Source organism: Scyliorhinus torazame, chromosome 18 (genome assembly GCF_047496885.1).
Source record: "Scyliorhinus torazame isolate Kashiwa2021f chromosome 18, sScyTor2.1, whole genome shotgun sequence".
Classification (NCBI taxonomy): domain Eukaryota; kingdom Metazoa; phylum Chordata; class Chondrichthyes; order Carcharhiniformes; family Scyliorhinidae; genus Scyliorhinus; species Scyliorhinus torazame.
Genome location: NC_092724.1, coordinates 145,185,638 through 145,208,229, shown reverse-complemented (window position 1 = coordinate 145,208,229; position 22,592 = coordinate 145,185,638). Strand labels below are relative to the sequence as shown.

The 22,592-nt window shown below is 45.3% G+C and overlaps 1 long non-coding RNA gene across 1 annotated transcript in view; it reads left to right on the top strand.

Annotated features, from left to right (window-relative positions):
• The window catches only part of LOC140394860 (uncharacterized), a 64,893-nt gene that overhangs the window by 30,915 nt on the left and 11,386 nt on the right, over positions 1 to 22,592 (top strand). The window contains exon 2 of the long non-coding RNA XR_011936047.1: positions 18,478 to 18,754. This is a non-coding gene — a long non-coding RNA (uncharacterized lncRNA). The remainder of the gene's footprint in view (positions 1 to 18,477; positions 18,755 to 22,592) is intronic.

Here is a 22,592-nt window from a genome sequence, read left to right as displayed (position 1 = left end):
CTCCCACAATATCCTGAAAGACGTGCTTGTTAGATGAATTGGACATTTTGAAATCTCCCTCTGTGTACTCGAACAGGTGCCAGAGTGTGACTAGGGGATTTTCACAATAAGTTCATTGCAGTATTAATGTAAGCCTACTGGTGACAATAATAAAGATAATTATTATAATACAATACTCCTTCATTCCCACTTACCTTCACAAATATACGCAGATTTTAAGAATAACACAGGTCATAAAATGTATTTTATGGTACAATATTTTCAGTAAATAAGCAGTCCCTGTAAACGCTCAGGCCAACTGTGGTCAGATGCACTCTGCTCTGAAACCAAGTGGCAGGTGCCACCCAATCGAACCTCCTGTGGGTTTCTCCTAAAATCCCCCCAGATGATCATAGTACCATGAGCCAACTGATGTCACTGGACTCTGGCTTTCACATTAAAGTATCCAAACTCCACGCTTGACAAGACATACCATAGGATCTTCATTAAAAAATGTCTTCCCTCAACTATTTCTCGCAAGGATCTGCTTTCAAGATTTCCAACTCTCCTTTCAGTATTCCTTTGTCCTGAATAATCACAAGCTTTCAAACTTTTGCACAATCTCTCAGGGATCCAGTCACTAATTGCATCACAATGGCTTCGGTTTTACTTCACAAGCTGTGGTCAGATATCACCAACCTTAGGAGTGCTTCAGATATATCTGGCTTTCACCAGCCAACTTCACCATGTCTGCCCTTTTCAGCTCTGTGTATAACTTCAACAAACAGTACCTTGCTCAAATTCCAGTTCCTCTGTTCTTTTAACTTCAATTCCCTGGAAACCCTCTTTTCTTTCCCTGGTTTCTAGAACTAACCGTCTTTTCATTTCTGGGGCTTGCGTTCTTGCCCATTACTCCATTGTTCTGCTTCTGGCAGAGCTGTTCACACTTTAGCTTGCTAGACCCAACTTGTTGAGCCCAGTTAAAGTAAAAAAAAACAAGTTTTTCCCCTAATGGCCCCTGGTTGCTAAGCAACAGTTAATTCTTTCTCCAAGCTCTTGTTTAACTTTCACGCTGTAAACTCTCTAAGCACAATAGAGACACAGCTAAAATTAAACCAAAAATACCCATACATGCAAACACCTTTGTTTTCCACGAATCTAATTGGAGATTTACCTTTTCTTACACAAGAACTCTAAATTAAACTCACTTAAATCTATACCTTATTCCCAACATCCAACAATACAACCATAGGTCACTTAATACTACTTCTGTTTCCTGACAGCTCGCCCAATAAGTGATTAGGCTAGGCCACGAAAAGCTTGATCAATGGGATAGAAGCATCTTAAGGGAAGAACAGAGAGGTTTAGGGAAGGTACTCAAAAGCTTAGGGTCTATAGGCAGCTAAATACATGATCATCAATTTTTGGAGCTCAATGAGCAAGTTAAATGAAATAAATTTTTCACTTTTAGATTGTTATTTGAAGATATGGATCAACAGTACACAGTTATATTCCTTCCAATACCTTCAAGGGAAATGATGTTTCAATTAGATTCCTGTCAGTAGTCATGAATTACTCAAACTATAGTTCTTGATTAACATGTTGATTTAATTGAAGTCCAGAATGCGGAGCAGTGCCTCAGTGTTTTATTACCAAACCCAGTTTCAATAACATTTTAGGATCTGCTACCTTTTTTGTCATTGCAATCAATGGGGTTAAAAAACATCTCCAAGTAAAGAGGGCACCTTATTAGATATTCCACAACTTAAAACATGGGAAATGGAGAAAGTCAGAGAAGTTAATAAATGCCTTGTGATTTCCATTTCCTTTTTTTATTTGGCATTTGACAAAGTATTAAATCAAGCCTGATTGGCTTTAATATCTTCGGCTTCTCGGAGATTTTTTGCAAGAGGAAAAATACACTACTTTACAATTTCTTGAATCGTACAAGACATGTCTCATTTAGTAAGTTTAGGCAGGCTGCCCATTAGCTGTAATTTTAAGTTAAATTATAACTGTACACATAATATCCTTAAACATTTCTGAGCCATTATGGAGAATGCACGTGCCTTCACATTCAAAGGTGGTGGACAAGTCACTAAATCAATACGGGGTGGGAGGGGATGTGGATAAATATGTTAGACATATGACCAGCAGATATGACACAGTGAAAAATTTAGTTAAATATATGAGATGTCCTTATTTTTAATAGTATTAAACATCAAAATAGACTCCAAGTGCAAGCAGATGACCCGCGTTTAGTGCCCTTTTAAAGCTCGATTTGGTTTACTTGCTTTGAGAACTCAAAACAGCGGTAAGAGGATATCCCAGAGTGGACCCACAATTCGAGGTTTGAGGGTACTTGGCAGTCTTTGATTTATGCTGCTGCTTTTATGATGATGTGCACTTTGAAGCCACTTTGCATCGACACAGAAGTGAAAATATAAATGCAACCTAAGCCATTCTTGGTTTGAGAATGGTACAAGTGGCATATGAAGATGGATTTTTAAAAAACATTCTTTTAACAATTACCCTTGCTATTATAAACAAAATATTGGTGCTAAATGTCAGGTTAAAATAAATTTGGAATGCAGCAAATACTCATTTTAAGTATCCCCTTTTAAAATAATTTTGTTTTAAAGGGATTTCTGTTGTGTGTCTGAGTTTGACTTAAAAGTGCTGTACTCCCCGTTTTAAAGAGCGTAAGCAGTGCGATGACATCAGCACACCCTGAGTCTGGCTTGTGATCACCACCACATTATCCTATCCATACGTTCAAGCAATATAGGGCGGCATTTACCGAGCAACCCACTGCATGTTTTTCAGCGGTGGAGGCAGCCCACCAGCAGGATTTTCTGGTCCTGCTGTTGTCAAAGGAATTTCTCTTTGACTGCACACCTCATTGGCGGGAAACCCGAGGCGGAAGTGCGCCATCAGTGTGACCGAGATTCCCGCCGGTAAATTCAGCCCATAGTTTTTCTGCTGTGTTTTCAGGTTCTCAGTTTACTAAACTAAACTTTGTGTTGAAATAGTTTTTGCTGTACCTTGTATGAGTTGAGGAACTCTGTGGACTTATTCTTTGAAAGAGTTCCGCACCTTACTGTGTCTAAACTTTGTTTTTCAAACTTCTTTGCTGCTAGTACTTCTTTGGGCAGCATGGTAGCATTGTAGATTGCACAACTGCTTCACAGCTCCAGGGTCCCAGGTTCGATTCCGGCTTGGGACACTGGCTGTGCGGAGTCTGCACATCCTTCCCGTGTGTGCGTGGGTTTCCTCCGGGTGCTCCGGTTTCCTCCCACAGTCCAAAGATGTGCAGGTTAGGTGGATTGGCCATGATAATTGCCCTTATTGTCCAAAATGCCCTTGGTGTTGGGTGGGGTTGCTGGGTTGTGGGGATGGGGTGGAGGTGTGGACCTTGAGTAGGGTGCTCTTTCCAAGAGCCGGTGCAGACCCGATGGGCCGAATGGCCTCCTTCTGCACTGTAAATTCTATGTAAATTCTATGTAGTGCAGGACATATCTGAGGAACTGCATGATGCACCGTCAATTACCACAAATCGAGGCTTTATTGAGCAAGATGTTGTGCCTCCTGTAGCTGGAAACAGAATGGCTGCAGCATCGGAGAGCACAGACTTTTATACACCGCCTGCTGGGCAGAGCCAACAGGCACAAATTTATCGTTGTACCTTTAATATACGGGCAGTGCCGTAATACATATAATATGCCACTAGTGGTGACTACCACATTCACCCCCTGTTTAAAAAAGAGTCCGGCGGGGGTGGTGGAAAACATTACAAATTAAGTCTGTCGGGGGCCTTGACCCTCCTCTGCGATCGCCTCAGTCCTGGTGGTGATGCCAACTTTGTTACCTGCGACTCCAGGAGCGTGTTGTCCTCGTCTTCATCGCCCTAGAGTGGATCCAGTGGGAGGACGGATCCTGCTGGGGTGGGGGTTGCGGTGAGGTTCGCTGGAGGGAGGATGAGTGGTGCAGGGGTGAATGAGACAACCGGGGGGGGGGGGGGGGCAGTGCCAGGTCGGGGGTCGTGGGTGGGGATCCAGCGGGTGCCAGGTCCCGGAGGGAGACTGTGTCCTGGCGCCCGTCGGGGTGTGCCACGTAGGCGTACTGCGGGTTTGCATGTAAGGTGGACCTTTTTGACCAAGGGGTCCGACTTATGGGTCCACACATGCTTCCGGAGGAGGACGGGTCCAGGCACTGTCAGTCATGTTGGGAGCGAGACCCTGGAGGTGGACCTCCTGGGGAAGGCAAACACACGTTCGTGAGGGGTCTCGTTAGTCGCGGTGCAGAGGAGCGATCGGATGTAGTGGAGCGCGTTGGGGAGGACCTCCTGCCTACGAGAGACCGGGAGATTTTTAGACCGCAGGGCCAGCAGGGCGGCCTTCCAGACCGTCACATTCTCCCTCTCCACCTGCCCGTTTCCCCGGGGGTTGTAGCTGGTCGTCCTGCTCGAGGCGATGCCCTTGCTGAGCAGGAACTGACGCAGCTCATCGCTCATGAAAGAGGATCCCTGATCGCTGTGGAGATAGGTGGTGAAGCCGAACAGAGTGAACATGCTGTGCAGGCCTTTGATTACCATGGCAGAAGTCATATCGGCGCACGGGATGGCGAAAGGGAACCGAGAGTACTCATCAATCACGTTCAGAAAGTACGTGTTGCGGTCGGTGGAGGGGAGGGGCCCTTTGAAGTCAATGCTGAGGCATTCAAAGGGGCGGGAGGCCTTCACCAGGTGCGCTCGATCTGGCCGGTAGAAGTGCGGCTTGCACTCTGCGCAGACCTGGCAGCCTCTGGTGACGGTCCTGACCTCCTCAATGGAGTAGGGCAGGTTGCGGGCCTTAATAAAATGGAAGAACCGGGTGACCCCCGGGTGGCAGAGGTCAAAGTGGAGAGCCCGGAGTCGGTCCACTTGTGCGCTGGCACATGTACCGCGGGATAGGGCATGAGGGGGCTCGTTGAGCTTACCCGGACGTACAAGATCTCATAATTATAGGTGGAGAGCTCGATCCTCCACCTCAAGATCTTGTCATTTTTGATCTTGCCCCGCTGTGTATTATTAAACATAAAGGCAACCGACCGTTGGTCAGTGAGGAGAGTGAATCTCCTGCCGGCCAGGTAATGCCTCCAATGTCGCACAGCTTCCACAATGGCTTGGGCCTCCTTTTCAACAGAGGAGTGCCGAATTTCGGAGGCATGGCAGGTGCAGGAAAAGAAGGCCACAGGCCTGCCTGCCTGGTTGAGGGTGGCGGCCAGGGCTACGTCCAATGCATCGCTCTCCACCTGAAAGGGGAGGAACTCGTCGACCGCGTGCATCATGGCCTTGGCAATGTCTGCCTTGATGCGGTTGAAGGCCTGGTGGGCCTCAGCTGCCAGGGGGAAAACTGTGGACTGAATGAGTGGGCGGGCCTTTTCTGCATAATTAGGGACCCACTGGGCGTAATAGAAGAACCGCAGGCATCGTTTCAGGGCCTTGGGGCAGTGAGGGAGAGGGAGTTCCAGGAGGGGGTGCATGCGGTCGGGGTCGGGCCCTAGGACTCCATTTTGCCATGACATAGCCAAGGATGGCTTAGCAGTTGGTGCGGAACACGCTTTTCTCCTGATTGTATGTGAGATTAAGGAGCTTGGCGGTCTGGAGGAATTTTTGGAGGTGTGCGTCGTGGTCCTGCTGATCGTGGCCGCAGATGGTGACATTATCTAGGTACGGGAAGGTGGCCCACAGTCCGTACCAGTCAACCATTCGGTCCATCTCTCGCTGGAAGACTGGGACTCCATTAGTGACGCCGAAGGGAACCCTCAGGAAGTGATAGAGGCGGCCATCTGCTTCGAACGCAGTGTATTGGCGGTCATCCGGGCGGATGGGGAGCTGGTGATAGGCGGACTTCAAGTCCACTGTGGAAAAGACTCGATACTGCGCAATCTGATTGACCATGTCAGATATGCGTGGGAGGGGATACGCATCGAGCTGCGTGTACCGATTGATGGTCTGACTGTAGTCAAGGACGATCCTGTGCTTCTCCCCAGTCTTCACTACCACCCCTTGAGCTCTTCAGGGGCTGTTGCTGGCCTCAATGACCCCTTCCCGCAGAATCCATTGGACCTCCGACCTGATGAAGGTCCTGTCCTGGGCACTGTACCGTCTGCTCCTAGTGGCGACGGGTTTGCAATCCGGGGCGAGGTTCGCAAAGAGGGAAAGTGGATCAACCTTAAGGGTCGTGAGGCCGCATACGGTGAGGGGGGTTGCTGAACTCTACGCCTTGGACGGTGAGGGTCGCGATGCTGTACCCCGGGTTTTCCACGGAATGGAATCCGGTGGCCAGGGAGATTTTCTGGGTGACGGGGTGTACCAGGAGGGTGCATTGCCTTACCGTAGTGGGGTGGATGAAGCTCTCGGTTCTCCTGGAGTCAAAGAGGCAGGTTGTCTCGTGCCCATCGATCTTCATCGTCGTCGTCACGGTGGCAAGGTTGCGGGGCCAGGACTGATCCAGGGTGATAGAGGCAAGCCACGGCAGATGCAGGGAGGTCCCCGACTGGTCAGCGGTGGCAGAGGTAGCGGCAGGCAATGAACGGCCAGATGGGCATGGGTCCTGAGGCCCCGTCCAAAATGGCGCCAAAGATGGCGGCGCCCACGGGGCGCACATGGTGGGCTGGCGGACATACGCAGACTTCATGCCCATGACGTAAGTGTCTCTAATTAAACGTTCAGTGTGCTGGACTGCCGGAACTCCCTGGCAGTCACAGTTCTTACCTAGGATGTGCAGAGCATGCCAGAAATCGTCCAGGGACTCCCCGGGGAGTTGCTGTCTCGTGGCCAGGAGGTGCCTCGCGTATACTTGATTCACTGGTCGAACGTAATGTCCCTTCAGGAGCTCCATCACTTCAGAGTAGGTGGGCGCATCCCGGATGAGGGGGAAAATGTCAGGGCTCACCCGTGAATAGAGGACTTGGAGCTTCTGCGAGTCCGAGGGTTCTTCAGCGGCTGTTCTGAGGCAGCTTTACAAGCAGGCTAGCAAGTGGTCAAAGGCGGGTGTAGTGTTGGCTGCTTGAGAGCTCAGCTCCAGCGATTAGGCTTGATGCGGAGATCCATCGTTTTAAAAATTTTGCTCAATAAATTGATGCGCCGTCAATTACCAGAAGACGAGAATGGTGGAACAATCAAGGCATCATTGAGCAACATGTTGTGCCTCCTGTAGCTGGAATCAGAATGGCTGCAGCATCGGAGAGCACAGGCTTTTATACCGTGGAGCCAGCAAGCAGGGATTTACTGTTGTACATTTAATATACGGGCAGTGCCGTAATACATATAATATGCCACTACTGGTAACTACCACACTGAAGTGGACTTCTGCTTTTAAAATAATTCTTTGCTATACAATGGCACTGCTCTGAACTGTACAGTGCCTGTGTTTCAGGATCCTGTTGTAAACTTGGGTCAAAAGTTTACGCTCCCCCTGGTGGGTTCTGAGGGGGCGGGGGGAGCATAAAATTGCCTGAATAAGTGTCCCTCCAATATCCACACGCCCTGCCCCAGATGCAGTTTCACAGTGAGGCGGGCAGGGCCTTCGGCGGGAATCCCGGCCTTGCTTCTATTAAAGCCCTTCAGTAGCCATTTAATGGACACTTAAGGGCCTTTTCCAGCCCAGCCTCAATTTTTTTGGCTGATGTGCACTGGTCAGAGTTCCACTGGTCTCAAATTCCACCCGAAGAGTGGGTTTCTGTTATTCATATCTAATGTCGGAATATTACCTCTGTGCCTGTATATCTTTCATAGTCTAATGCGTTGGGTCCAGATTTTAGCAAGGTGGATTTATGATAAATCCTTCTGACTACAATTTACTGAAATGAAGTTCCTCTAATATAGATTTTCGCATTTGTCCAAGCTTCTAACTGTGAAACCCTGCCCTGCAGTACCATATGTGGCTCTAAGATTGTGTCTTAATAATTCTCATTAACTTCGCATTGCACCACCCCACTCACCAGGTTGTTTGGAAAGCAATGAGAAAGTGGCTGTATAACTCTGGGGTCATGATCTGGATCCTTAATGCGCTAAAACTAAACAATGAGAAACTCTCTTCGGCAAGCTGTTGTGCACTAAAAGCAGATTAACTTCACCCTGGTGCAAAGCGACATTTAAAATCTTCCCATGCAGTGACATTGAACTTTGAGAAGTCAGCTCAGTTAGTTTAGTCCCACAGTTACAGGGCTGTACAAAAATATTTCAAGCCCAAACATAAGCTGGAGAACTTCGAGGGTAGCCCTTCTCTGCCGAGCCTAAGAATGAAAATGCCTCTAGCATTTTACATCTCACCCACTTAAAAGATCTATTAAAATAGATGAATTTGAAGACTCTCTGGCTTGCTTACAAGCCACTGCCAGCTAAATAAAAATTAATAGGTTCTCTACTGTTCCCAGTAGATCTTCTCGGCAGTCACTACTAACTACGAAATAATGAAGTAAGGATTGAATCAAATAAATTTCAATTAGTACACAAACCAGAGTGACTCATCAAAGCAACTATCCTTCAGGGAACACATGCACAGCTTCAGGATAATGTCGAACTGGACAAGGAATAAATTAAATGCTTGTGACGATAACCCTATGCTTTACATAGTGAAAGGGAGGGAGCTACAGCACACGGTACAATCAGGATAAAAAAGAACGCCCAGCCGTATGTTTAAACACAGGGAAACGCAAATAAGAAATGAAAGAACACAGGCGATGCAATCGATCATTTCAGTTAGATAGAGTTGGACTGGTAGCGACTGATCAGGGAATGATAGTCATTGAGGAGCCATTAAGGAGATTGTTAACAGGATTACAGAACTGATTGCTGTTGAAATGGGAGATTAAAGGGCAGAAAAGCTATCAGGAGCTTCTCCGTTTAAAGCCTCTGTTAACCAAATTCAGATGCACATTTAAAGCAACACTTCCTCTTAGGGTTTACTTTGAAAACCACTCATTGATAGGTTTCTTAATTGAAATTTCCATTCTCATCAACTTTCACATGAAGTCATTTTCACCACTTCAGAACAGGCTGGTGTTGCAAGGGTACCTTTTTGACATTATTTCTGTGCCAGTCCGTGAGACGTCAGAAGAAGTCCATTTTAAGCCACATTTAAGCAATATTACTCCTACCTAATGCAACTCTTTAAGTTCCATTCCTGTTGGTAGGACAGTCCTTACAGGTAAAACAATAAACATTTGTAGAGCTAGGGAGCAAAGAGCAGGGAAGTGGGTGGAAGAAGTGGGATAGTTCTTCCAAAGCTCCAGCACAGGTACAATGGGCTGAATGGACTCCTGTGCTATATGATCCTATTGTGGTCTTTCTTTCAAAACAACATATCTGTGTTTCTGTCTAATATAAAGAAAGACAGAATGTCCCTTTTGTCATTTCACAGCAGATGTTGTCAGCAGCCTGCTTTAAATTCAGGAGCATAATTGTGAGAAAACAAAGGCACGACTTGGATAGTTTAGTAGCTTCAGAGCATATTTTGCTAATTCGCTGAAGTTCATAATCAACGATTCCAATATAATCTCTGGAGAATCCAGTTAATGCACTATATTTCTTCATATTATTGTTAATGATAAGCAGAAATTGGGGATTTACAGGAACGGAAAGAATTATGCACACTTACAGAGCCCCTGGGAACAGTATTATAATCTTACCATTGCAAATGAGTCAGTAGCAAGTATGATATATCATTTTAATTTTACCACTGTCTCCACATTTTCTATATACTGAAGTATTTCAAAATCATACTGGCATATAAAAAAATCTAAAAGTACCTGTTTTTTTCCTTGAAGGTTATGGAGTGATTGGTGGTTTATTTAATTACAGAAAATGAGGGACCAGTGATGCATGTCTCCAATTATGATCCTCAGACATTAAGGATGGAAATGATTATTAGACAGTTGCAATTTTGTTGCACAAACTCATGCCGAGTATTGGAATCGGATTGCGTGAATCTCCATTGCAAGTCCACATAATAGTTAATCAACATGGATTCTTCATTGAAAATATGTACTCTCCATTTTTTAAAAGCAAATATTGTAGATGCTAGAAATCTGAAATAAAAACAAAACATGCTGAAAATAGTCAACAAGCCAAGGCAGCAGCTGTACAGAGAGAAATAAAATTAATGATCCAGGTGATTGAGCTATCATCAAGAATAGGGTAATGTATTTCCATTTTGATACAACATCAGCACTTGTCTTTCGAAGAACCAAAAAAGATTATGGGGCCTGATGCACAATCAATTACTCTCAAGACAAGGTGAGTCATAACTAATAGGCTTTAATCTGCTAGAAGTCTTCCCCATCAGCTTCGATACAGAAAGTGAAGGCTGCTGGGACAGCATCGGTTCTTATACTCCGCCTCTCAGGGCGGAGTTACGTATATCAGCCAATGGTAGACTCCTGGGTCTAACCAATGGTCATCCACCACTCAGGCACCGCAATACCTGGTATTACCACAGGGCCAACCTCAGGCCTGACACTGTCCTATTTACAGCTAAAAATGGGGCAGTAACAAAGTTCCAAATCACACAGCAACACAGCCAAAAACACGGAGCCACTGAGTTTGTGCTGGAGGTTCTCAGTTCTGATTTAAGGCCCTGCAACTCAGGATTATGGAAGGACTCTGGCACCATTTTGTGTCTTCACTTGTGTCATGAAGACAATTTAGATAGCAGAATTTGAGAGATGGCCATTTCCTTTTTTTTCCCAATTAAAGGGCAATTTAGCATGTCCGATCCACCTACCCTGCACATCTTTTTGGATTCTGGGGGTGAGACCCACACAAACATGGGGAGAATGTGCAAACTCCACACGAATAGTGATCCGGGGCTGGGATCGAACCCGGGTCTTCGGCGCCGTCTGGCAGCAGTGCTAATCACTGCGCTACTGTGCCGCCCTAGATGGACATTTCCTGGTGTATTTGAAGGGTTCCCGTCAGGAACCTGGAAGCAGGTCCATCACTGGATGTTACCTCCGTCACTTGTGTGTTTTGAACCTTCATGCTTTACGATATTTACCCTTTTGATGTAAGTTATGGGGGGAAAAAAATCCCAGCTGATAGCTACTATTCCTTTTTCCTCCTGATAATTCCAGGCCTCCCCTTTAAGGTGCTCCTGAAGATCCGTTTGAGCACGGCTGCCTTACAGGATTTCCTGTCCTTCCAATCATACTGGAAGCTCAACTTAACAAAGCTAAATGAGGCCCAACCACAACGTTTGATTGGGTCTCCCATTAACCTCACTACCCTGCTTCACTGCCTGCTCAATATAAGTTCACACGAAAATCAACCCTGCATCTTTAAATTAGAAACATAATTCACTCACAGATATGATTCAAACAGCATTGGCAATAACAGTAAATAAAGGTTAGTTTTTTTTTTAAATGCATTAACTCCTTTTTGAAAATGGGAGCCACAATTCAATCACTGATAGGTCAATTTCGTCTTCAGGACTTAAGACTAGAAGATAAAATTAATTTTTCATTTAAATATGTTTAAACTGTTGGCTATGCTTCTGTTCTATTGACAGCTAAGTCGGTATTCACTTGTTGCTTAGAGGAACAGTAACAGCCTAAAAACCGAGGTTTACCGCCCTGTTAAATCTGGGGAGGCAGCAGGCTCCATTTTGAAAGGGGCCTCCTGCAATACGTCCAAAGTGCCTGCCTGTTTCAGACAATAGCACCCCTTTAACCTACTGATCAGGATTCTACGATATTAAATGGAGCCCCAACGACAATATTAGATTGCAACTGGATTAAGCAGAAGAGGCCCGTCAAGATCAATTTGGAATTATTTCTGCTGTGCCCAGGTGAGCAGGAATGCCCTTCCAGGCTCACAAAAATAATCCAAGTTGCTTTTGCCTCTGGATTCCCACTCCCATAATGTACTTGACGGCTGGAGCAACCTAATATTGATATTAATCTGGCAAGCTGTAACGCCATGCCCGTTTTTCATCCCTCGGTTCACAGGCCTGATTTAAATGAGGCTGGGGTCTCAAAAGTCGCAGCTACCGTTTTGCTCAATATGTGGCCGCCCAAGCAGAGCACTCTGGCAGTCAATCGGCCAAAAGTCAAAATTATGCTGCTCCGAACTGCCTGGTAGCATAAGACTGAAGTTTCTTTGGCCTTAAAGGATGTCACAAAGTTAACAAGCCTTTACTGACTACTTATTTATTGCGCAAATGTAGCCAACTGGAAACAGTGGATCCCTCTATGATGTGCTTTTTGGGAGCAATCCAGGTATCATGCTATAATGAACACTGCATGGGGAAACATGGTTAAATCAAGGCAAATTGCTCTCAACCCTTACCTTACTAATTTGAAATCAGCAGGAATGCTCTTGAGATGTGCTATACTGTATCAGTCTAAATTACCTCCAGGAAGAAAGGAAGAGTACCGAGACTGGCTGATAATTGCTGTTTTTGTTTTTCAATGCATGGTAACTCAGTGAAACTCCATTCTTTGACCTGAATTTGTTCAAATCCTTTTTTATTTAAATTAATTCATGGGGTGTGAGCAGCATTTATTGCACACCCCGAATTGCCTTTTGAGGAGGTGACAGAATACTGTCTTCTTAAATCACCTCAGTCCATGTGGTGAGGCACATCCACAGTGCACTTCGGGAGAGAGTTCCAGAATTCTGACCCAGCGACAGTGAAGGAATTGCAATTGCAGTATACTTCCAATGGGATTGGGTATTGTCGGGGAGGGGATCTTGCAGGTGGTGGTGCTCATGTGCACCTGCTGCCCTGGTCCTTCTAGGCGGAAAAGACCACGGGGGCGATTCTCCGAGCCCCGCGCCGGGCCGGAGAATCGCCGCAACCACGCCACGACGCCCCGATGCCGGCGCGCGATTCTCCAAGGTGCCGAAAATCGGCGCCATTTGCGCCAGCGTGTTTGGCGCGACGCCGGCCGCGGGCCGCTGATTCTCCGGCCCGAATGGGCCGAGCGGCCGCGCGGATATGACAGAGTCCCGCCGGCGCCATTCACCCCTGGTCGCTGCCGGCGGGAACTCTGCGCGAACGGCCGGGGGGCGGCTTGTGGGTGGGAGAGGGGGGCTCCTTCACCAGGATCGGGGCCCACCGATTGGCGGGCCGGCCTCTCCCCCCCCGGGCCTACTTCATTGCACGGCCGGCCCCCGAACACCGACACCATGTTGTGTCGGGGCCGGCGCGCTAAAGAAGTCCCCCGTGCATGCGCAGGTTGGCGCGGCCCAACTGCGCATACGCTGGTTGGCGCGGCGCCCATTTGGCACCGGGAAAGGAGGCTGGAGGGGCGTGAGCCGCTCCAGCATCATGCTGGCCTGGCCCCCTGTGGAGGACAGAATAGGTCATAACCGGGCCCGGTTCACGCCGTCGTGAAACGCGATGGCGTTCACTACGGCGCGAACAGTTGGGTTCCATTTGGGAGAATCGCTCCCCACAGGTTTGGTGCTGTCAAAGGAGTCTTGTCGAGTTGCTGCAGTGCATCCTGTAGATAGTATACAATGCTGCCATGGTGCAGAGGTGGTGGAGAGGGTGAATGTTTTAAGATTGATAGATGGGGTACCAATTAAGCACGCTGCTTTTTCTGGATGGTACCAAGTTTCTTTTGTGCTGTTGGAGCTGCACTCATCCAGGCAATTGACGAGTATGCCTTCAAACTCCTCACTTGCTTTGTAGGTGGCAGATAGGCTTTGGGCATCAGGAGGCGAGTTACCCACCACCGAATTCCTAGCCTCTGGCCTGCTCTTGTGGCCAGAGCATTTACAAAAGTAAAATGCTGCCGATGCTGCAAATCAGAATTAAAAACAGAAAATTCTGCAATTACTCAGCAAGTCAGGCAGCACCACTGTGCTTGGTCCAGTCAGGTTTCTGGTTAATGTTGACCTCTCCCAGAATGTTAATGGCAGGGGATTCAACTACAGAAATGCCATTGAATACCAAGGTGAGATGGTGAGCCTTTCTCTAGTCATTGCATTGCACTTGTGTGGCCCAAATGTTACATCAACCCAAGCCTGAATTATTGTCTAGGTCTTGATGCATGGACTATTTGTTTGTTTTTGTGTCTTTTCCTCTTGGCCAATGTTAGGATCCACTTCCATCCTGCTGACTTCCCTTGGATACTTTCTAGAATTAGCCATTCTTCATATTTTGAACTATCCACCGAGAGGTGGCAAGCCATTCATCTATTTAGGACAACTCAGCCCTCTCCCTTCCTCAATTCCATCCACACCTAATAATAATGCTCCTGTACTTGCTAGTATGATCCGTTTCAGAGGTTTTCTTTCCAACCCAGGGATCCTGCAACTGACTAATAATAATCTTTATTATTGTCACAATTAGGCTTATACCAACACTGCAATGAAGTTGCTGTGAAAGCCCCTAGTCGCCACACTCCGGCGCCTGTTCGGGTACACTGAGGGAGAATTCAGAATGTCCAAATTACCTAACAAGCATGTCTTTCGGGACTTGTGAGAGGAAACCGGACACCTGGAGGAAACCCACTCAGAAACGGGGAGAACATACAGACTCTGCACAGACAGTGACCCAAGCCGGGAATCGAACCTGGGACCCTGGCGCTGTGAAGCAAGTGTTAACCACTGTACTACCATGCCGCCCTATATTGTAAAGAAGAAAATCCTGCAACACTCCACAACAAATAATGTGTCACATGTTCCTTTTAATGAATAAAAAGAAACTGTTAAACTAAACCAAAATGTATTCACCAATTCTTTTTGTTCTTTGAGATCATCTTAAAGATATGTTTGCAATTCAATGACATTTACTGAAAATATATCTAGGCTAAAGATTGGTGAGGCATGGGTTCAAGACAATAGTCACTTTAACAGTGATCTCTTGATGAATCCACCAGGAAGAGTTAAAATTGTACTCATTTAGGCACAGGGATGTACATTCTCATATGACTACTAGGAAATTGACCAAGACTTATTATAAGAACACCCAGCTTGCTCTGTCATTCAGGAGCTACACAGGATGGCTTTGGCAATAAGTTCATGATTGGCCAACTTTGAGGCCTCAGTGCGTAATCGAGAGAGAGACAATTGAGAACCACCCACTTATTCTTGCTGCTGACCCCCTGCGCACTCCTCTCCCCATGAACCTCACCTCACAAATCAACCCCCCCCCTCCCCCATCCCATACACATTACTGGCCCATGGCCTGGGTCGCTCCACTATCTGGGACCCGGGGGGAGGGAGGGGGGTTCTGCCTTACTGGTAGCAGTCATGTCTCCCCAGTGGTGCTTCTGAGCACAGGAGCTGGTGGGTTCTGAATGGCCAGCAGCTCTCAGTGGATGAGACCTCTGCCCAGGGGTCTTGATCCCCAAGGCAAGGCCACCACTGGCCTCATCACTGCCTGATTGGCTTGTGATTTGGTGAGTCTTCTGGAAAAAAGACAACCAGCTCTCTAGCCAGCAGGTGAGACGCCCAACACTGCAACAAAATTCTGACCAACATTTAGAAAAACCCACACATTACATAAATAAATTTGCCTACATGTAATTTACAAAATAAAATTACCATGGTTCAATTTTTTCCCCACGGACATTTTGTGGTTAATTGTGGAAAAAGATAAAAGGGTCAATTTTACCCCAACTTGTTGATGGGAGACCCACCAGATGAGATGGTTTTGCACCCATCACCCATTGGGGCCAATTTTCCCTATCCCAGCAGTTGAGAAGCTGATATAATTAGTTCAAGGGGTAATACTGGGCATGGTGTAAAAGCAATGCCCCACCTAATCCAGTGGGTTAAATATGCCAGAAAATCCAGCAACAATGGCTGAGTTGATATTTTCACAAAAGTTTAAATTGCCACGTGGAGCAGAAATCAGCCCACATTGAAAACATACTGAATTGTTATTCCTCCCATTACTTCTCCCCAACTTAAACCCAAATCCTCTTCCAAATGGGAGGCTGGCGACGGATTGCCACAGACCTTTCCATAACCACCATCAGTTTATGCTACAGTTTTCCCAGCAGCAGGCATGCTTCAAGCATTGGGAGCCAGATGCCGTCAATCCCCTCTTTGTATCCTTTACTGGCCCAGCCAATCAACAGCTAATGTAACTCACCCAGCAACTGAGATTTGAACTTGTGACTTTCTCTGGAGGGAATCAAGATCATAACAGCATGAAACATCATGCCACATTCTCCATCTTGCAGAAACATTCACAATTGTGCGCTTTGCGATACAGATTGATAGGAAAACTTAATTAAGATGGTACCCAAGCAATTTATAAAAAGTGACTGGATTACCTGAAATTTTGGTCATTTCGGTTTCTGAAGATATGTGATAGAGTAATGTAGAAAAGCCAAATGTTTTCATCAAAATATTTCCAACTGGGAAGGGGCCTTACCTCCCTTTAACCAATATTTTATGAGCGTCAAATGATTTAAGTTTAAAATGCAAGCCATACTGAAATAATTTTGTTGGCAAGGAAGATGACACTTATACGACTTTAATTTTTGATATTAGTTTATGGAAATGGAAACATTTTACAAATAATGCCACAATGATTTAAATGTGACTGTTATCCTGTCACATCAGTTAAATAACTGATTTGACCATCGTTAGTTCTGGCCTTCTCTTGAACCAACATTTCTAACAATCAAAACTGGATTACAATGAAACGAGAAAGCTAACCCAGAATTGAATGGCATTTAAAATCCATACTAATAAATTGGTTGCACACATGTAATTTGGTAGCACGGTTCGCAAGATAATAGGAATGGATGTATGTGCAATAAATAAGGGCAAAGTAATAATCACAATTTAATCTAGTTTAAAGAATTGGGAAGCAAAAATTAATGGAGTAACTGATATTTGGATAGTTATCAGACAAGGATTTTTTTTTTTTAAATTCCTTCCCTCCAGTTGCTTAAATTGAACATTAATTGCACTTTTATGAGAAATGTGTAATTTATAGAAATTAACAGCACAAATGTAAGTAGGGAGCAACTGTAAAAAGTATCAGGGGAATCTATTTTTTGAACTTGAACAATTAATTCAGTGGGTCTCTGTAGAACAGGAGAAGCAAAAGTGGTTCATGGAAACCATTATTACTGATATAAGGATGTCCAACACTGGACTGAGTATGATTAGGAAATTGTCTCATTTTATATTATATGTCCATTTTGTCTCTGCATCATATGGTTCAGTTATATGTGTCCAAGTGAAGTGGCCTCTATTCTCTGATAGCAACTAGTGCAGTTCACCTTTTTACTGGGATCCTGTAGCCTGATACAGCTTCAACTTTTTGCTCTGCGAATATCTGCTCTGTCCACACACAGCTGGTAAGGACAAACACGGTGCCCATTGGCAAACTTTGACAGGTGCACTGGCCTCCATCTTATGCATCAATTGAATCCACTGTCTAACGGCGAACACCAAATTCATGCATCTCATTACTGCCAATAATCCTGCAAACGTTTTTTGAATTAAAGAAACCAGTGCAAATATTTTATTCCTATTATTGGATTGGTAGTGGTTTGCAGTTAGATCTTTTTCTGAACATGATTAGCAATTCTCTGACATTGGAAGAATAAGAAAGTCAACAAGTCTCAAAGTGTATTTGACTAATTCTTAATCATTAACGGAGCAGTTAAAGTGAGCAACTTGACTCCAATCACGACAACTTTATCCAAAGTTTTTAAAAGGAAAATATTTACAATAAGATTTCAGATACTGCAAGAGATTATACCCACCCCAGCTCTGAGAAATAATTTCAGCAGTTTTGTGATTTTTAAAAATTCTTTGTTTAATATTGATACAAATATTGTTTTGAAGTGATATTTTAGTTTTGTCCACTATATGTCAGTTTTTGTACATTAAAGATTCTTTTTCTCAATCAATTTTTTTTCAGGTTTTGCCAATCTTCTGAAATTTGCATCAGGGCTTAGAAAGATGATCTGGCTTCGCTCAAAATGCCTCCTTTACCTCCACTGAGAAAAGTCCACACTTTCATTGTGAAGCCAAATCATTTTCAAACATCCTGCACCCCCTGCACTCCTAACTTCACCATTCAATGCCAAACCTCAGTGGTGTTAATCAAACTGGCAACATATTCTTCAACAAACCTAAATTCAACGTCCTGGGAAGTACATTAACATTGTTGCACTATTATTTAAAAATATTAACAAGGCCGAGGCCTTTTTATACAGAATAGTTCTGTTAAAGGAATCTTTGTGTGTGTGGTTATTTTTCATGCTGCTTTTAATATTCCACATTATATGTCTTGTAAGTGTCAGATGATGGAAAGCACACTGGTGAGCAGCAGGAAAGGAAATTTAGTCCTCAGTTGGTTAATAACAGTTTCAGCCAAATAAAACAATCTCTCACTTGCCTTCTAATTAGTCAAACATATTGATTATTGCACTTACTTGGATATAGGATGGCCTTTGTGCACAAGAGGGTGAAAATCTTTCTGGTTAAGTGAACAAAAGTTGATCATTTTATGTATATTTTGTGTTTTGCAGATATATTTCCACCCAGTTTACAGTAATCAGGACATGGAACAGAGGGCCTGAGTTTTGCTCATTCTATATCTGCTCCGAGTCTTGCCCAAAGTGACTCTTTGTGAATGTTTTGAAGGAGGAAAATGTAACTGGTCTGATTAGTAAGTTTGCAGACGACACAAAGGTTGGTGGAATTGCGGATAGCGATGAGGACTGTCAGAGGATACAGCAGGATTCAGATTGTTTGGAGACTTGGGCGGAGAGATGGCAGATGGAGTTTAATCCGGACAAATGTGAGGTAATGCATTTTGGAATGCAGGTGGAGAAGGTAGTCAAGAAGGCATATGGCATGCTTGCCTTCATTGGCCGGGGCATTGAGTATAAGAATTGGCAAGTCATGTTGCAGCTGTATAGAACCTTAGTTAGGCCACACTTGGAGCATAGTGTTCAATTCTGGTCGCCACATTACCAGAAGGATGTGGAGGCTTTACAGAGGGTGCAGAAGAGATTTACCAGGATGTTGCCTGGTATGGAGGTTGCCTGGTATGGAGGGCATTAGCTATGAGGAGCGGTTGAATAAACTCGGTTTGTTCTCACTGGAACGACGGAGGTTGAGGGGCGACCTGATAGAGGTCTACAAAATTATGAGGGGAATAGACAGAGTGGATAGTCAGAGGCTTTTCCCCAGGGTAGAGGGGTCAATTACTAGGGGGCATAGGTTTAAGATGGGAGGGGCAAGGTTTAGAGGAGATGTACGAGGCAAGGTTTTTACACAGAGGATAGTGGGTGCCTGGAACTCGCTGCCGGAGGAGGTGGTGGAAGCAGGGACGATAGGGACATTTAAGGGGCATCTTGACAAATACATGAATAGGATGGGAATAGAGGGATACGGACCCAGAAAGTGTAGAAGATTTTAGTTTAGACGGGCAGCATGGTCGGCACGGGCTTGGAGGGCCGAAGGGCCTGTTCCTGTGCTGTACTTTTCTTTGTTCTTTGACACAACAGCAAAGATTAAAGATGTGAATTCAGCTCAGTGGAATTTGCTTCTTTCGATTCACTCAAAAGTGTGGCCTTGTAAAATTAGGCGACTTATACCAGAAAACGTAGTTAATTTCAAAACTGAAGAAAGTGCACATTCTGCGAGTAATTTTTAACCAAACTTCCCCCCAGCGGGGAACTAGCATAATTAGATTGACCACACAATGAGATGTCAAATTAAGCCCATCACTAGCCCCACATTTCTCAGTTATTTGGTTTGCCAAAATAAAAGCGACAGCGCAACATTGTGCAATGCCAGGGGAAACAAATATAAAAAGTAAGGTGAAGCAATCCTAGGGGAGAACCATGTGACGTATCTTAGATGAAATAGTTGTTCATCGTGCGGTTGCTAAGGTGGTACTTTACAAATAATATAAACAAAGTGTAGCAGATATTAGGCCCTCTGATTGGTGAGGTAAGTGCTGCTGTCATTGAATGGGCTGTGTTATCACTGAACCATTGCTTTCAGGCTGTTTATCCATATTCTCTTCAGATTTTCGTGGAAATAATGAATCACGCCAGCACTTACTCATCTGAAAAACAAACCACTGGAAATAGACCCCTGCCGGGCTCACTGAATGCATGGTGCAAAGATTGGTACATCACGGCATGTAAAATCCAGAACAATCACACCATTTGTTACTTCTCTCAAATGATAATTGTAAATGACAACATTCGCTGCAAAGTCCCAGAAAACTGGTCATCTAGCCAATAACTTTGACTTGGATAAAAGTAGACGATATTTCTTGGCAAAACAACCAAATGGATTCCACAGTACGATCTCAGACTGAAGCCTTCAAGGCGAGAATTTGTTGTTCCTGCTTGTACATTTTCAAACTCACGTTTTGCAACAATGAAAGTCCTCTGATGTTTTTTTTTAAGCATTCAATGTATTGTTCAAAATGTTGTACTTTGCAAACCATTAGGTTTGATCTTAATATTTTTTTCTGTGCAATTTAGCAGAGACCATAGGAAGGGGAGAATTAAATGATAGAATTTTCTTTGTAAATATGTGCAAATTTATGTAGCCTTTGGTATCAATGCTCGTAGTGGGAAAGGATCTCACAGTAAATTGGCAGCTTTCTTTTTGCACTGCGCTCGACTTCAATGGAAAAGAAGTTTGGGCGCAGTGTGAAATGAGTTCACTACTGGTGTTTACTGCTGGTGTGAAACTAAATTCAATCTCCCTCCCAGCCTTTCTGCAGAAAGGCTACGTTAGCTGCAGAAAAAGGTCCAAGTTATTTTCCACAGATTCTGTCACATTCGTGGATTTGAATCTTTTACAGTGACCCACTTACTGGCTGATCCTTGAATGCTCTTCACAGCTAGATTCTACAAATCAAGTGGCAGAAACGGACTCCAGAAAAATGTGTGGGGGATTGATAATTGAATTGCCCTCAGGGCAGGTTTACCTCTTCACACAGACTCCCCGTCCCCATTCCCACATGACTCCACCCCACCCAACAACCAACTCTGTAAACTGAAAATGATCAGTTCCTCCTAATTAACAGGTTGAAACCATAAAGGCTGGATTTTCCACTTGGGTATGTGGGACCCCATTGTCGCGAACAAATGTGGGTGCTTAACTCCACACTGTGTCAGTAAAATAATTTATGTAAAACTGGCAAGTTAATGGCCAGAGAGTGCACTCACCATCCAATTAAAGGTGACACTTGGGGGCTTCCAGTGGCGGCTACGAAGGAGTAAGTCACACATTTGGTGGCTCCTGCTCTGGTCGGACTTTTGGACCTTTCCCCCATTTTTCTACCGGACTTGAATTGTAAAACGGATGTTAGTGGTGACTGTTTACTGAATTCCCACTTCGGTGCATGGAGAGAAGGACTAGAAGTGTTCGTAAGGGCAGAAACAAAAAGATAGAGAAGGCTTGGGCTGTAGCTGCAACAGAAGACAGCATGGCGGAGGTTCGGACCTCTGGCTTGGGAGACTCAGCAGTTTATGGAGCACCTGATGCAAGTCATTCAGGAAGGCTTTGCTACGCAGAAACGGGACTGCTTGGACCCGATAAAAGAGTCGATTGAGCAGTTGGAGCATATATTGGATGCCCAGGATTGGGCGATCCAGAAGGTGGAGAAGGCGCTGGCTGAGTAGGAGGAACATCAGTCTGCGGTGGAGCTGGAGGTGGGGATGCTGAGGGACCAGCAGAGGAAGCTCCTGGAGAAGGTGGAGGACCTAGAAGGTAGGTCCCGAATTGCCGGGCTCCCGGAGGAGTCTGAAGGAACGGACGCTGGGGCACACATCGCAGACATGTTTGTGAAACTGCTGGGGGATGGGGCATTCTCCCGGCCCTTAGAAGTGGATAGTGCTCACAGAGCACTCGCGAGGAAGCCGCGAATGAGAGACCCCCCCGAGGGCAATGTGGTGAGATTCCACAGGTTCTCGGATAAGGAGCGCATTCTACAGTGGGCCAAGCAGACATGGAGCTGTAAATGGGACAACAGCATCCTGCGGGTTTACCAGGACCTGAGTGTAGAGGGGGCCAGGAGGAGAGCAGGCTTCAACCAGATCAGCTCGATCCTTTTTAAGAAAAAGGTGAAGTTTGGACTGTTATACCCAGCCCGTCTCTGGGTCACGCATGAGGATCAGCACTTCTACTTCGAGCCGCCTGAGGACGCGTTGGATTTTGCGAAAAAGAAAGGGCTGGTGATGGATTGAGAACTTTTGAACTTGGCTGCAACGTTCATGGTTTTGTTTTTTCTTTTTGTTTCTCTGTTTTTGTAAAAGGTTTCTCATTTTGCGTTTCATGGAAGATATTTGTGATGCCGTTTGCATTGATTTGGAACCAGCAGTAGAGCTGAGTGAGTTAAGGTTTTCATTTGCACTGTTGGGGGATAGAGGCGTGCTTGTTTTGATCTTGGTGTTTTTCTGTTGAGCAATTGTGTGGGGATTGTTTGATGTTGGAGTTTGTTTGTATGAGCGGGGGTAGGGTAGGGAGGGAACAATAGGTGGGAGACTATCTGATGCCGGGGATGGGGGCCACCAAGCTAGCTGGGCGAACTAGCTCTTGGAAGCGCAGTGGGGGGGTGCATATGTTTGGTTTAGTAAAATGGTTGGGTTACAGGGTGTTGTTACTTGGTGGG